The sequence below is a fragment of the Pipra filicauda genome, unplaced genomic scaffold (genome assembly GCF_003945595.2).
Source record: "Pipra filicauda isolate LSUMZ 115617 unplaced genomic scaffold, ASM394559v2 scaffold161_size1661140_pilon, whole genome shotgun sequence".
Lineage (NCBI taxonomy): Eukaryota > Metazoa > Chordata > Aves > Passeriformes > Pipridae > Pipra > Pipra filicauda.
Window position 1 is genome coordinate 1013648 of NW_024104118.1, and position 14205 is coordinate 1027852.

Consider the following 14205-nt stretch of genomic DNA (forward strand, 5'->3'; position numbering starts at 1 on the left):
TGACTAATTTTTAGATCACCTGTGCACGTTCATCTTTTCTGTTGCCTTGAACCCTGTGGAATTGAAGAAACAATAATTTCTTCTTCTTCCCTTCCCCCTCTTCCTTTCTTGTAAAGAAATGATTAAATACTCAGAGCACAAATGCTGCACATGAATATTTATAAGAACTTTTATAACATTTAGCAAGGCAATGCTTCATGGCTGTCTCTTTCTGAATGCTCATAAGAAAGTACCGTAATTTCTTCGAAGCTGCACTGGCTCTTTATTATTTGCTGCTGGGTTGGCAGGAATTGGAGGCACCTCGGGGCTGCATGATGACAAAACACAGAGATCATTGGGGTGTTTCCTACTTTTCTGATAAAACACTTGGCTTGTGTTTAACATCTCATAAGAATACGTTTTTCGCGCATCATTTACATTTAAGTTGCAGAAAATTGCCAGGTAGAAATCTTGTTACCAGCATTGGATAAATACCTGATTCCTGTGTTGGTACTTTGGTCCCAGAGAAAGGGAGTTAAATGTCTTCTGCTTGGAATACTGACATTGTGGGACCATTAAGTGGGCCTGGAGCACACTCTGAGAGCCACTTGGAGGGTCCTCCTGTTAATGCAAAAACGTTTTAGCCTCCACTTCTCTGCATATTGTCTCTTTATGGCAGGGTATCCTGTGCATACCTAAGAGCATGTGCAATGCCCCAGAGTGTCACACACCCATTTCTAAAAAGCAAATGGAAACTGGTAGCTCCTAATAGCAGTATTTATCCCCTTGACATCCTGAGAGAATTTAGATCAGATTAAGCACTAGAGGAGAAGGAAGAAAGGCTTTAGGAATAAGCAAAAGGGAGAGGGGGGGATAGAGGTTTGGTTTGTCAAAGCTGAAGATAATTTTAGAACTGGGTTTGGAAGTTCCTTGCTCATAACATTATTATAACCTCTCCCCTTCTCCCCTATAAAGTAATTGCCAGAAATGCATGTGCTCCTGTCCACGAGGTCACTCTATGAATTGAAGACTTTTATTTCTTTAAAAGAGGGACTGTATTTTCTGTATTGGAAGTTGTCTGTTGGAACTTTGTACGTGATGTGTAGGTCTGTGTGACATGGTGAGCCTTTCAAATGGGGTGGTGGTGAAATGTTCCCCTTGTTGGGGTTGGTACAACAGACCCACTGTGAGGGCAGAGTGGGAATCATTCCAAAAACCATTGCTGTGGGCAGAGCTCCCCTGGAGTCAGCAGGGATCCACAAGGGTCCAGCTGGGTGTTGGTGCATCCTTGCTGCCTGTGTTCTGACAGGCTGCTTTCTACAGTGGTCTGTAGTTTTACAGCTTTCACTGGACAAGCTGGCTAAGTTAATTCTTCCAGGAGTTCGTTATTAATGTAGGTTTTTCTCTTTTGTAATCGTATTTTCTCAGTTTTAAGTCCTCTTTTATTCTGCTTGTGTTGAGTATGCCTTGTGTGGATCTCGATCTGAAGATCTCGCAATGTACCAATATATTTAATGCTTGGGAATTTCTTTCCCTTTGTGTGTGTGTTTATAAATATGTATAATACATACTTCTCTGCTACTGCAATATGCAAACTATACAGGTGTATTTTTAAAGAAGGCACTATTTATGTGATTTTTAACCCTGAACTGCTACTGTGATACTGTAACTTTCAGATAGTGATTTCAGTCTCTTCCCCACATGTTTTGGGCACAGCAGTTAATAGAATTACTTTCATAATTATCAAAGGAGAACCGAGGGAGACTATCAACAAACAGTTTACTTTACATTTCAATTAAAGCTGTACACTTGTGGCATTACATTTACCCCTATATGTTACAATAATAATACTGAAAGAAAATAATGCTCTCGGTTGTGCTTTAGTTGTGCAAAACTTTCAAGCCAAATACCTGATGCATGACCTCTATGAGAGTCACAACTTGGTTACCACTGTAAGGAAAGTGTGTATTCACCTGAGAACTCTTCCAGTATGTTTAGCAGCAGGAGTAATGCTGGATCTTGGGATAATGGTCCCTTGTTTACATCTATAAGGAAACAAAGATATTGTCCACATTGGTGTGGAGTAGCTCATCAAATCCATCCATAAAAAAAGCTGTTGGATGATAATAACTAGAAGAGTTTTTGAATCACATTCTTCGCAGGAAAGACTAAAATCAGACTTCAAAAAAATTAATTTGCCAGCTCTTCCTAATTTATTTCTTTAGGCTTTGTTTTTAGAGTGTAAAAATGAAGTGTGCACCGGGAAACACAGAAAGCAGTAAGATTCCAGGGACCTTTAGAGACTTTTACTTGTCTCTGGATCCTGGCATATTAAAGGTTAATGGAGATTTGAGGCAGAATGTATTTTATTACATCTCCAGAGCCTCAGACTAGTTCTTCCATCACAGGCTATAAAACCAAACCCCTCACTCAGGTAGTGAACTTGCTGCTCGAGCTTCATGTCTTACTTAAAATGAGGGACTGCAGAGCCCCGGTTGGTGCTGGGCAGGGAGAGGGACCCGCCTGTGCCTCCTGCAGCTCAGGCACTAACGGTGCTGCTGCCTCAGCTCAGCAAGCACCCATCTCATTATCTCTGGCAAGTCTCTTCTGCCCTTTCCCTTCCCGGTTCTTCTTTCTCCAAGTTTAGCAGGTAATTAAAGGAGTGCAGTGGCTGAGGAGCAAGAAGGGAATTTTTCCAAATGCCGTCCCTTGTAGGATGTGATACATCGCCCACACGTCCCAGGGCCGGCATTGAGGAGCTCGGCCCATTTGTCTTACTTGAGGTTTAAGCGAAATCATCTGCTGAGCGTTTCAGTCTATCCCCGTGCATTGCAATTCAGCCAGCTCCTCTGAAGAGAAAAATGGGAAAGTAAGACATGGTTAATGTACCAGTCTTTTATGTGGAGAGAACAAATTTGACATAGGACATTAGAGATAGAGGCTACAGTCTATCTTCTGGCTGTACAATGCTAATTAGCGCTATGAACCCATCCTTTTGTTCAGCCTGGTGGGTTGTATCAGCCTTGGAAGGATTCTGGGCTGGAACAGCAGCGCAGTGTGTTGGGACTGCCTGGCTTTTGGCACCGGAGCGGGGTTGGCAGCGGAGCAGGAGCAGCTCTGGGCTGGTCGTGCACCTGCTTTCCAACAGCACTGGGGCACAGGGAGGGACAGGGAGCGGGCTCTGGGACACGGGAACACTGCGGGGTTTGTGCCACAGGGCCTGGCATTGGGGGCACAGGGAGGGACAGGGAGCGGGCTCTGGGACACGGGAACACTGCGGGGTTTGTGCCCTGTGGGGCACAGGGAGGGACAGGGAGCAGGCTCTGGGACACGGGAACACTGCGGGGTTTGTGCCCTGTGGGGCACAGGGAGGGACAGGGAGCGGGCTCTGGGACACGGGAACACTGCGGGGTTTGTGCCCCAGGGCCCGGTGTTGGCACGGCCGGAGGGGAGCGGAAGGAGCACTGTGGTGAAGCTGCTCCTTGGAACCAGCGTGTTCCAGGAAATGCTCTCAGCTCTTCCTCTCTTCCCACTTTCCTCTTTAGTCTTCCTGTTCCTGCCACACCATATGGAAGTTAGGGAATTACTTTGCTCTCTACTGAGAGAAAAAACGAGAAATGAGTATTTTTATGTAGCGAAAATCTTTGTATTAACACGTGTTTTGAGAACCTGCACAGCACAGAGCAAATCTGCTGCCATTCCTCAGCAACCAGGGGCCAAGTCCTACACCTGCACCCAGGCATGATAAGCAACTGATAAATATTCTATTATTCAACTTAAGCATTTTTTTTTTTTTACATACTGTATTCTGGCATCCAGACATGAGTCTGCTGCCTTTATTGAGCTTGACATACTGCAGTTTCTATCAAAATTAAGTCTTTGGGATCCCTGTTAACATACCTCGTTTCAACAAAAGGCTTTATAAAACAGCTGACTTTAAGAAGATGACATTTGCACAATGAGAAATGATTTTTACTTAAAACAGCCATAGAGGGTGAAGTTAGTAGTGACTAATTTTCTGGTTATGCCAAAAAAATATTTTTGCAAATCACTGAAAACCAAAAAATTAAACTTTTGAATCTTTATTTGAATTACTCAGACTGGTTTCTCTGTTGAAAGCCTGATACTGTTGCAAACCAAAAAAATATCTTGAAAATAAACCACAAATTCATTGTATTTGCAAAACCCCACATGTCCTGTCTTCCTCATGCCTCTCTGTGTCTTCTTTGCAAATGCTAGAGTTTAGTGACCTAGCAATAGCTACCTTGGTTAACAAGTATACAAAAGGCTAAATTAACTTTTAAATCTAATATATTTTAATTTCGTTTTTCTATGTTGTTATTAAGAAACAACATAGAAAATGCCATGTATATTCTGTGGGTTAGGCCTGGATAGAGGTGACAAGTCTGAAACTGGTTTAGGTAGGAGGCTCTGTATTAATCTTTGTCCTAAAATTAGTCAGGGTTTATTTATGAGTAGCCTAAAAAAAAATGTAAATAGGGAGAGCAGGAAATTTGAAAGCAAAGATATTCCCTGGGTATATTGGGAAAAAAAGATGGAGCAAATACGTTGTATTTATCATGTACAACTGTAAACTGGGAATAAAAGAGTTTGGGCAGGGCTTGCCTGACTCCACTGAGAGAAGTGAAGATCCTCAGAAGCTTGTGGAAGGCATGAGCACACCCTTATCGTGAGTTCTGGGTGCCAGTCTGGATTTAAAAGGACAATGCCTGGACACCACGTGTGGAGGGATCTGTTTGAGGAGTGGAAGGGTTTGTTTCCAGCAGGTTTGTCACTGGTATGAAGCTCCAGGAACACCGTGTTGTGTTTGGAGAGCAACAGTCCGAGGGTGCTAATAACAATTCACAGGAGTGCTTGGAGGTTTGGGCAGCTCCCTTTAGAGGGAAGACTTGAGAGCTGAATTTATTTATATTTTTATTTAAAAATAGCAATGTAGAACCGGTAGCGCTTGTTAAGTACGGAGCAAAAGCAAGGAGCTAACACTGCAGTGAGAGCTGTTGGGATTGCTGTGGCAGCTCCCCTTTGACAACAGCCAGGATCCCATTCCCTGTCTGTGTAACCACAACCTGCCACCGTGGCTAATTAAGCCAAGGCTGAGCCCATAACCTCAAAACCTGCAGTACAGACTTACTTTGTGTCTGAATTGCAAGGTTAATGCTACAGAGAGCACGGGGGCTCTTCTGTGGCCCCTCCGTGGGAGACCTGGCATCACCTTCCTGGGCAGTGTTGGTGGAGCAGTGGTGAGGAGGCCTGATTTGGATTCCTGAGCCATTTTCTTCATATTGGTGTTGTCTCCTAAGTATATAGGGACTGAGCCCAGGACCTCAGCAGAGGGCAGTGGGAAGAGTTTTGCTGCTGCCCTGCAACTTGGTGCTGCTTATTCTCTTAGACTCCTTCTTGTTAGAGACAATTTAGTTCCAAATGGCACAGTGTTGCCTAGGGCAGGAATAAACCTCCCTCAAGACCCTCCAAGAGGGCAAGTAATTGCAGCCTTTCCTATTTCACTGGGGCTGGCAGTGACAAAAGATAATTGCCCTGGGCTTGGTGTGGTTCCTGGTGTGGACTCGTAGCAGCCCTGTTTGCTAATAAAGTATTCTGTCATAAAAACCTCGTCTGAAAGGTGAGGAATTCAGAGTGTGAGTCTGCTTTTACTTTCAGATCCCTGTGGATTGGTATTGAGTTATCTCAGCAGTACAAAAGTAGAAAATTCACGCTGTGTTTTTTCTGGATTAGAAAAAGCTTTGCATTCTCAGGATTCTGTCAAGCCCAAGTAGCAAAATTTATGTTTGGCCATCAGCTCCTTTAGGAAAACATTTCAATCTGTAAAAAAAAAGAACTAAAGAAAGAGAATTGAATATGGGTGTTGATTTTCTTTGTCTTTCCTTTGCTACAGCTTGTTTGCTATGCTTCAGCCTTGTTTCCTGCTGTGTCCTGACCCTGGAGTGAGCACTGGCTGGGCTGCAAGTTTGGCATTTCCAGGTATGATCTGCAGCTCCTTAATTAGTACTGGAGTGCTTGGACAGCAGGGCTGGCCAGGGGTGGGAGGAACAGCTGCTGGGGCTGTGCCAGGCTCCACTCCAGCTGCTGGGGCTGGCTGTGAGAAGACACCTCTTCCTTTTAGGTGGCTGCTCCTGCTGCCCACAGAGCAGATGGGTTCCTAGGGCAGGTTTTTCCTGCCTGAAGTCAACCTTCTTGGGAGCAGCAAATGATTCCTCCTTCCCCTTTCCTCCTCTTACAGCACTGGCTAAAAATTACAGTGGTTTCCATACTTGATAGGTTTAAGCCATCTGTCTATGAAAATGGAGGGTATTTCTTCTCTCATGGAGTAAATCAAGCAAATTCCCAAGCTGCAAAAAACCAGTCATTGGCTGTAAGGATAAAAACTAATACAGAATTTCTATTACATTTCCTTTCTTATTCTGTCCTTGATGATATTTAATGATGCTTTCACTGCATAGCTCTTCCATGTATGGATTCTTTTATTAAAGTATGGAATCAGATGTTATGGTCTAAAATAAATTACTGGAGTTTCGTGTGATTGGTTGGTTTTTTCCCCTGCCCTACATCATGTCTCTTTTGGTAGCCTGAAAAGCTAATTACTGACTGTTGGGTGCCCTGGGTTTGGCTGTTTGTCCTTTTCTGTCACCATGGAGGGAAACAGCTGCATCACAGAGCCCCCCGTGGTGTGCCTGGAACACTGGTGTGTTGTGGCAGGTTTTTGTGACTGTCAGACACAACACTTAAATCATAAGAACAAGTGAAAAATCAATTCTTATTATGAATGCTAAAAGCATACAATTCCAGTACCTGCTAATGCCTTTTCTGAATTTCATCTATGATGGTGCTTTTTACTCCTATTAACATTCTTATCAGTGGTGGCTTCCCATTTTACAGGGATGGATTCAGGGCAAAGCATAAGGAGCACCAAAGAATGTCTGTTGTTACTGCTGAACACTTAAGAATATCTGTTATTGTTATTAACTTCAACACTAGTAAACATTAATATCTTTAACCTTGTGACTGAGAGCTCATCACTCATTTCACTGCTGTGGCTTATGGCTGCAGATTAAAATTTCTTACATCCATCGTGCCTGGTGAAGTAGCTTATTGGGATGAATAAATGACATACTAATTAGGAGAGTAGCCTGAGAGAGAGCAAGCTGCTTGAACCAGCTTTGATGACCAAAAAATTACCTGTAGCTCGTTTCTCAAGATTATCAAAGAGGTCCTCAAATTAGAATGGCTGTCTTTGATCATGGATGTGAGGAACAAGGCAAAGTGAGTGCTCCAAGCAGATGGCAGTGGGAGGAGATGGTTGCTGTGGAATGGGAAAATGAAGGAGCTTTTACAAAGATTCAGGCCCCTTCCAGGCACTTGCTCCACGTAGTGAATGAGGTATCAGTATCAGGCTTATTTTTATTTATATTTTCCACCATAAAATAGCAATGTATGTGTTTTCAAAAGTTAAATTGTTTAGGTTAGTTGTAGAGGAAAAATGCCTTTTTTTTCTCTTTCTTCTGTAACCTTATTCTGATGTTTCTATCCTGTAGCATGAAAACATTCAAACAGTACTGATCTTTAGTAAGACTTCCAGGTGGCTTCCTTACCTTGGGAATGACCATGGCCTGTCTCAGGTATTGCTTTGGATTTGTTTGGATCACTGAAGGATGTGTTGGGGTGACACAGTCCCTTGGCCCAGGTAGCTCAAAGCTGAGGCCCCAGTTGCCCAATATCAAACCTGGTTGTGCAGTCACAAAAAGCAGAAATGAGCAGAAGGAATGTTCCAGGGCTGAGCTGTAAGTCTGGGACAAGAGTGACAAAGGGTGAGAGGAGGAGGAGAGGAAGGCCTGACCTTACTGCTGGGAGATAATGGGATGTCAGTGTTATTGCACCATTTAGTTATTTTGCTGTATGAAACTAAAACCACTGAAAGTAAAGAGCAGGATGTGGGAAAAGGAAGAACAGAATCATGCCCAGACTCCAGCGTGGAGTGGCCCTGCCCTTAGTGCTGCCCAGACTTCCTAAATGGTCAACACTGGAATAATCTAGTGAGTGAATTTTGTTCTCAGCTGAAATGGTTAATGCTTTGTTTAAGCACTGAAACTGGGAGCTGTGGGTTTACCCCACCTAATACAACTGTCCGTGGCTCATCCCAAGTATAAATGTGTAATTGTTCCTCTGAATCCATCAACCTCTTGATCTCAGTGCCAGCTTGTTTCAGGATGTGTTTTATGTGGAATAATTTTCTTCTTGCAGATGTAAATATGCTGCATTGAGTTTATTGTTCTTTTTCTGAGATAGATACTAAATGGGAACACCCAGTCTGTCTGCTTTATGTGACGGATCATTTAATATAATATCATTTTATTTGTCTCATTCTGAACTAAACTATCCTAATCTGAAGGGATTTCACTGAAAGGATGAAAAACTTCCCATATTAAAATAGTTTTGTGGCTGTTTTATGCAGCATTTCTTCCTGAGATGTCATAAATAGAACTGAACACAATACTCGGTAAATCATGTCATTGATTTTCTCACACAGAAAATGTGCAATCTGCTGGTTCCCTTGCATATTCTGTTGCACCATTTGCATGTCCTGCGGTTAGGAATGGGTGAGAACTTCTTAAAAGCTTAAAATAAAATTGTGCCATTTCTCTTTTGCCCGTGGTTTGGTAGGAAGAGCGAGTTTCCTTCACAGAAGTCATGATCAAAAAGCTGTGCCGTTCACCCTGTGCTCAGCTCCTGGCTGTACCAGTGCCTGGTTCAGAGGGACTTCAGGACTCTGTGTAGCTCAGCCACCTGGTTCCCAAATTTCTGCCCAGTTCTTGGCTCTGCACAGTCCAGCCCTGCTGTGCTATTGCTCATAATTTATCGGTTATTTTTAATATCTCGGGGTTTTTTAAAATGGCTCATAGTGGGGTTTATTTTTAAACTTAATTCTCTCCAGTTCTATATTTAATAACTGCTAAGGCTCTCCCAGGGGGATTGAGACCTCTGGAGGGTTCCCAGCTGGCAGTGCTGTGTTGGAGCTGCCTCTCACACTGGCTGTGATCCACCAGCTCTCTCCTGAGTTACCTGCCCTGACACCACAGCGGGTGTTTGGCTGCTTTTTGGTAACTTCTTTCCTATCCTTTCAAATACTGTTTTGTATTTCACTATCCACGAGTTAATTGCTAAACTGCAATGGGTAAATTTTTTTGGCAATTGTGGGTTTTGCTGCATCAGCACAAAGGGTTTTGGAGCCAGAGGTTGCAGCAGTGCAAGGGAGGGGGGTTTAAATAAATAGAAAGTGCAGAGTGGATGGACCCCCCCCTGCAGTGAGGATCCACACTGCTCTGCTCCCCCCCTGCACTGAGGATCCACACTGCTCTGCTCCCCCCCTGCACTGAGGATCCACACTGCTCTGCTCCCCAGGCTGGGCTCAGCACAAGGGTGACCACAGCTGGCACTGCCTCTCTGCCCGCAGAACCACCATCACGTTTTTCAGGTATTGCTTTTTTTGGGTCGTTGTGAGCACGTTCTGGAGAGTTTGGGTAAAGTTTGTTCTTCTGAATGTTTTCATGCTGCTTAAAAACCAGGAAAAAAGATCAAAGGGCGGAACTGCAAGTGAGCCCAGGAAGGGTAAATCAAAGATAATTAGATTGCTCAAGGTATAGTCATACAGGTGCAATTTTGATATACTGTGAGGGGCTTAATTCTCATAATTTTCCTTAAATGGAGTTGAGAGAAACTTTAATGCACTGGAATTGAGGATATTTTTTAAAAATTATTATTATTACTGTGCTTTTTACTTCCAGCTGATGCACTTAACCTTAATTTGCTGCTACGTTGTAAAGCCCTTTTTAGGAAGCAAAGTAAACAATTTGTAGTCTGGTTTATCTCACTGGGGTTTTCTTTTTAAAAAGTAAAAAACAAAAACTAATTTTCCATGTAAATATAAAAGTATTCCTAAAGAACATACTTTGCAGCATTGTTTGAATGATCATTATAATATGAATATATAAATGTCTGGTCATTATAAATTTAAGTTGTGTTGATGCTAAATGGTGATTTTTCCAAAAGGAAAAGAAATATTTTTAGTAGTTTTCTCCAGTTCAGAATGCCAAGGATTCTTATCACCGAGGCTCAGAAGAGTTCATATCCAAATACATGCCCTGGCTGGCCTGCTGGGCCTCAACACCAGAGGGGAGAGCTTGTCCTTATTACTGCTTTGTGTGCTCCCAAAGTGATGATGCAGAATCTGATCAGATTACCTGGGCAGATCCCGAGGATATTTCTTGCCTTTTCCTTGCTCTCTGGCATTATCTCTTTGGGTTAGGTAAACTGCAGAGAAATGCCTGTTTTCTTCTGAAGCATCACAGATTGTCTAGCCCTAGGCAGGCTTTTGCCCCAGTTCGTTGGTCATTTCTATCTTGTTTTATCCTTGCAAGTTTTAGGGAGGGGAAAAAAAAAAAACATGTTTTAAAGGGTTTCCTTCACTTACTCAGGATTATGAAATATTTATGTCATTTAAACTCCCTTTAAATGAGAGAAAATACAGCGTGACACTTTAAAACTGGGAAAAAAAAAAACTATCTGCAACAAAATAGAACTTTTTAAACAAAAATGGTAATGCCCAGCATTTATGGAAGTGCCCATCTGTGCTTTGCCAGTCACAGCTCTGGCTTGGTACAACGATGAGCTGATATTTAGCAAATATCCTTCACTTTGGGAATAAAGTTGCAGCAGTCCATAGTGCTGCTTCCCATCCCTTGGTTTCACATTTTTCCCTTGAGTGGGGCGAGTCCCATTCCTTGACAGTCCCTGGGAGCGTTTCTACGGCCCATTGCCCCCCAGAGGGACCTGCAGGTGTGAATTTGGAGAGTTTCAGCTTTTTTAAAAAAAAAAAAGTCTCTTAAAGTGTTTACAATTACATTAAAATTTCGAAGACACAGAAATCAGACACTGGCAAAGAGTCCCCATCCCTCCATTCCTGCCGTGTGAGGGTTGCACTGTGGTTGGTGACGATCAGGGACTGTCCAGGTGCCTGTAAGTGCTTCAGACAAACCACAAGGCTGTGGTCGTTTTGTGGCCTTTGGGCACTCCCATATAGGAAACCCAGGCTGGGTTTTCAGTCTGAGGACGTGTCTGACAGTGGTGAGAGGTTTGTGGGCTGTGCAGGAGCACTTCACTGGGCCGTTGCTGACAGAGGCTGATCAGGGCAGTTCATTCTGCAGCATAAAAATTGCATTAAACTGTTCTCAGGGACAGCAGTGCTAAAGGTAAATGGCTTTTCCCTGGAGGAGAACAAACCAAAGGAAACCTGTCCCAGTACCTGGTGATCTCAGAAGAGCCCACAGAGTGCTCAGGAATATCACACACCGTCATTTGGGGGGAGCTGTTTGGTGTTGCAGCCCCGTCTGAGAGGTGCATTCGTTTCCATGTGCTCACTCACTGAGCAGGCCTGATTAATTAGTGCGTGTCACCATCTGGTACTTACTGAGACTATTCATTTTTAAAATGTTGAAATTGTAGGGAATGTTGCACGCCAATTAAGTTCCTTTTAATTGGATTATTTTAGTATAAAGTATTACTGGAGAAGGCCTTCATTGTGATTCAGGCAGCACACGTCCAAAGGAGACCTGACAGCCTGAAATTACCTAGAACAAAGGGAAAATGCCTGAAATGCATGTTTGTTACTATCTTCATGCACTCAGCAAAGATGATGTCAACAAACAAGAGCCACAGAAATGCTTCTGCATTGCTGAGCCGGGTTCAGTTTCCTGACACGAGGGTATCTCAGCTGATCCCTGCTTCATCTTTGCACTGCAGCTCCGAATCTGTCATCTCCCTCTGACCTGCAAAGTGAGATATGCTTTTATGTTCCTGTCTGTTTGATATCAACTCAACAGGGCCAGGCTGAGCCCTGCTGTGTGCAGTTGTGTACCTGCTGAAACGAGGAGCATTAGTCTCATTTACACACAGAACGAGCTGGCCTTTAAAGCTGATAAATTATCTGTGCTGACTCAACCATTTAGTGGATGAATGAAGTGTCACAATCTGCTGTTGGGAGCAGAACTTGTCTGTCTGTACTTGTTCCTGACACTGACTCACTTGGTGAATTTTAGTTCCCCAGCGTCACTGCACTGCAGTGCTTCCCTGTATAAATTGTGAAGAGTTCTGTTTATCAACTTATGTAAAAGACTGAGATACAAGGGTGAAATGCTCACTGTTGATATTATGTGTTTGCTATTAATACTTTCTTTAGAAGTGTAATGCTGGTTTTTAATGTAACATCTGTGTTTGTTATTGCCTTGATTTTGTGGAGATTGTCTTCAAATAAGTTTTGTCATCTGAAATACTCATTGCAGAAGAGCCAGGAGCTCTGCAGAGTGCACATTCCTATTCCATTGGTTCATAGGCTGCCATGGAAGCAGGAAAGTTATGGAAGAAAAGATACCTGATCAGTAGCAGCTGAAGAGATCTGAGGTGTGAGTGCCTGGATCTCTTGTTGACCTGCTTTGTTTTGGAGAGTAGCGTAGGAATCCAGCAATGAACAGTGTCAGGGCGATTGTTTCCATGTATTTGTGTACATTTTCATTCCCTTCGATGGCCTCTGCTGCCCCCTGCCAAGCTGCAGCTGCCGGTGACAGCCATGGAAGCAACAGCCTGCTGAAAGAAGGTTTCATTTCTGTTATCACTCCTAATCACTCTTACCATAATTATCACTCGTAATAGGGAATCTGCAGATGAAAAAGCAAATGTATTATCTCTAAAGAGATAGGAAAGCAGCCGAAAGATCACTTTTAGTTGTACACAAAGGAAGAAACTGTCTCAGTTTGTTTTAGCATGCAAATGCTTGTTTTGACTTATAAAGGTCACTATGGATTTGATTTGAAATAGCGTAGGAGTGCTGCTGCTTTCCAAGTGCAAAAGTAGCACAATGTTTGAATTGTTTTGGTTGTTTTCTTAAGATCCATTTCCTCTGGTTGGAAGGTGCCTGTTTCCTCTCTGCTGCAGCTGCAGGCAGCGTCAGGGCGTGCGGCAGGAACTGCTCGTCCTGCGGGTGCCTGAGCCAGTTGGAAACCCAGCTGGGCTTCACAGACCCAGGAACTCAGTGGCTCTTCTGTCTCAGACTGTGTCACAAATCATCTTGGGCATCGTGGTTGTGTTTAAACCAGTTCTGTTGGCTGTTGGAGAGCAAAAGATCTGAAATAGCTACGCATGGCTTATGGATTTTCCGTGTACCAGTCACCCATCTGCATTTCCACAGTCCCCAGGTATCTGTGCTGGGACGTGGGGTGAATGTTTGCACAGAGCTGTCACCCTGCTGGAGTTGTTATTCCCACTGGGGTGCTGTGGTTCTGCTGAGGTTCCTGCAGTTCCCATTCACGTGTGGGGTGAGCTCTCCTTTGGCTTAGAGGGAAACTGCTCAGCATCCGTGTGTCTGAGGCAGTGAGAGGGAATAGGGTCACAGCACAGCCAGTGGTACCACAAATGTGCAGCAGAGAGCTTTCCCATTGCTCCCCTGGCTTTCCTTAGCCTGGAACACCATAAAGCTCTCTGACTTTTGATGGGGTTCCAGAGCAAGTGCAGCTTATGCACTTTCAGAGAAATAATATCACAGGGTGAAATCTTAAAGCACACACACATGCACAAAGCCTGTTGTTTAAATTGTTTGTTCAGAGCTTTTATGTATATTTTCAAAAAAACCCCATTTAGTTTAGATTCCCATTAATGTAACTTTACTCCTTTTATTTGTTAAACACATGAAAGGAAGGAGCTAACCAGAGTATAAAATTGTAGTATGTGTGCTCTCTCTCTGGTTTTAGGGGAATTGTTTCTTAATGTAATTTGTCTGCTTACAATACATGGGCTTGCAAAGTGTTGAAGCAACAAATCTTGAGAGAGAGATCGAAAAACATACAAAGGCATTTTACTCTGTATATATAAAATAAAGGCAGATCTCAGCCTGGCAGGCTTTCTATCTCTTAGGTCATACAGAGAAAGCTTTTGGCACCGACTTTTTGGCAAAAAGCTTTGTCTGGAAACATATTTAGTCAGCATATGAAATATGATAGCCCTGGTAGCACGGCTGTGTCTGAAGGCACTAATAGAGTTAGGCTTCAGCCCCATCTGCTGTTGGATCGGGATGGCTCTGTTGGTTTGCCAGCACAGGACAGCCCCTTGCCAAAACCCAGAGCAGGACGTGAGGAGACTGACAAA

General features: G+C 43.4%; 1 protein-coding gene across 9 annotated transcripts in view; it reads left to right on the forward strand.

Moving 5' to 3' along the window:
• PEAK1 (pseudopodium enriched atypical kinase 1) overlaps positions 1-14205 on the forward strand; it is a 112710-nt gene that overhangs the window by 60625 nt on the left and 37880 nt on the right. For 8 of the 9 annotated variants that reach the window (XM_027712274.2, XM_027712282.2, XM_027712278.2 and 5 more), the window contains one exon: positions 5894-5979. The exons of the other annotated variant lie outside the window; for it this stretch is intronic. The gene's annotated coding sequence lies outside the window, so the exon portion shown is untranslated. The remainder of the gene's footprint in view (positions 1-5893; positions 5980-14205) is intronic. 9 annotated transcript variants of the gene reach the window in all.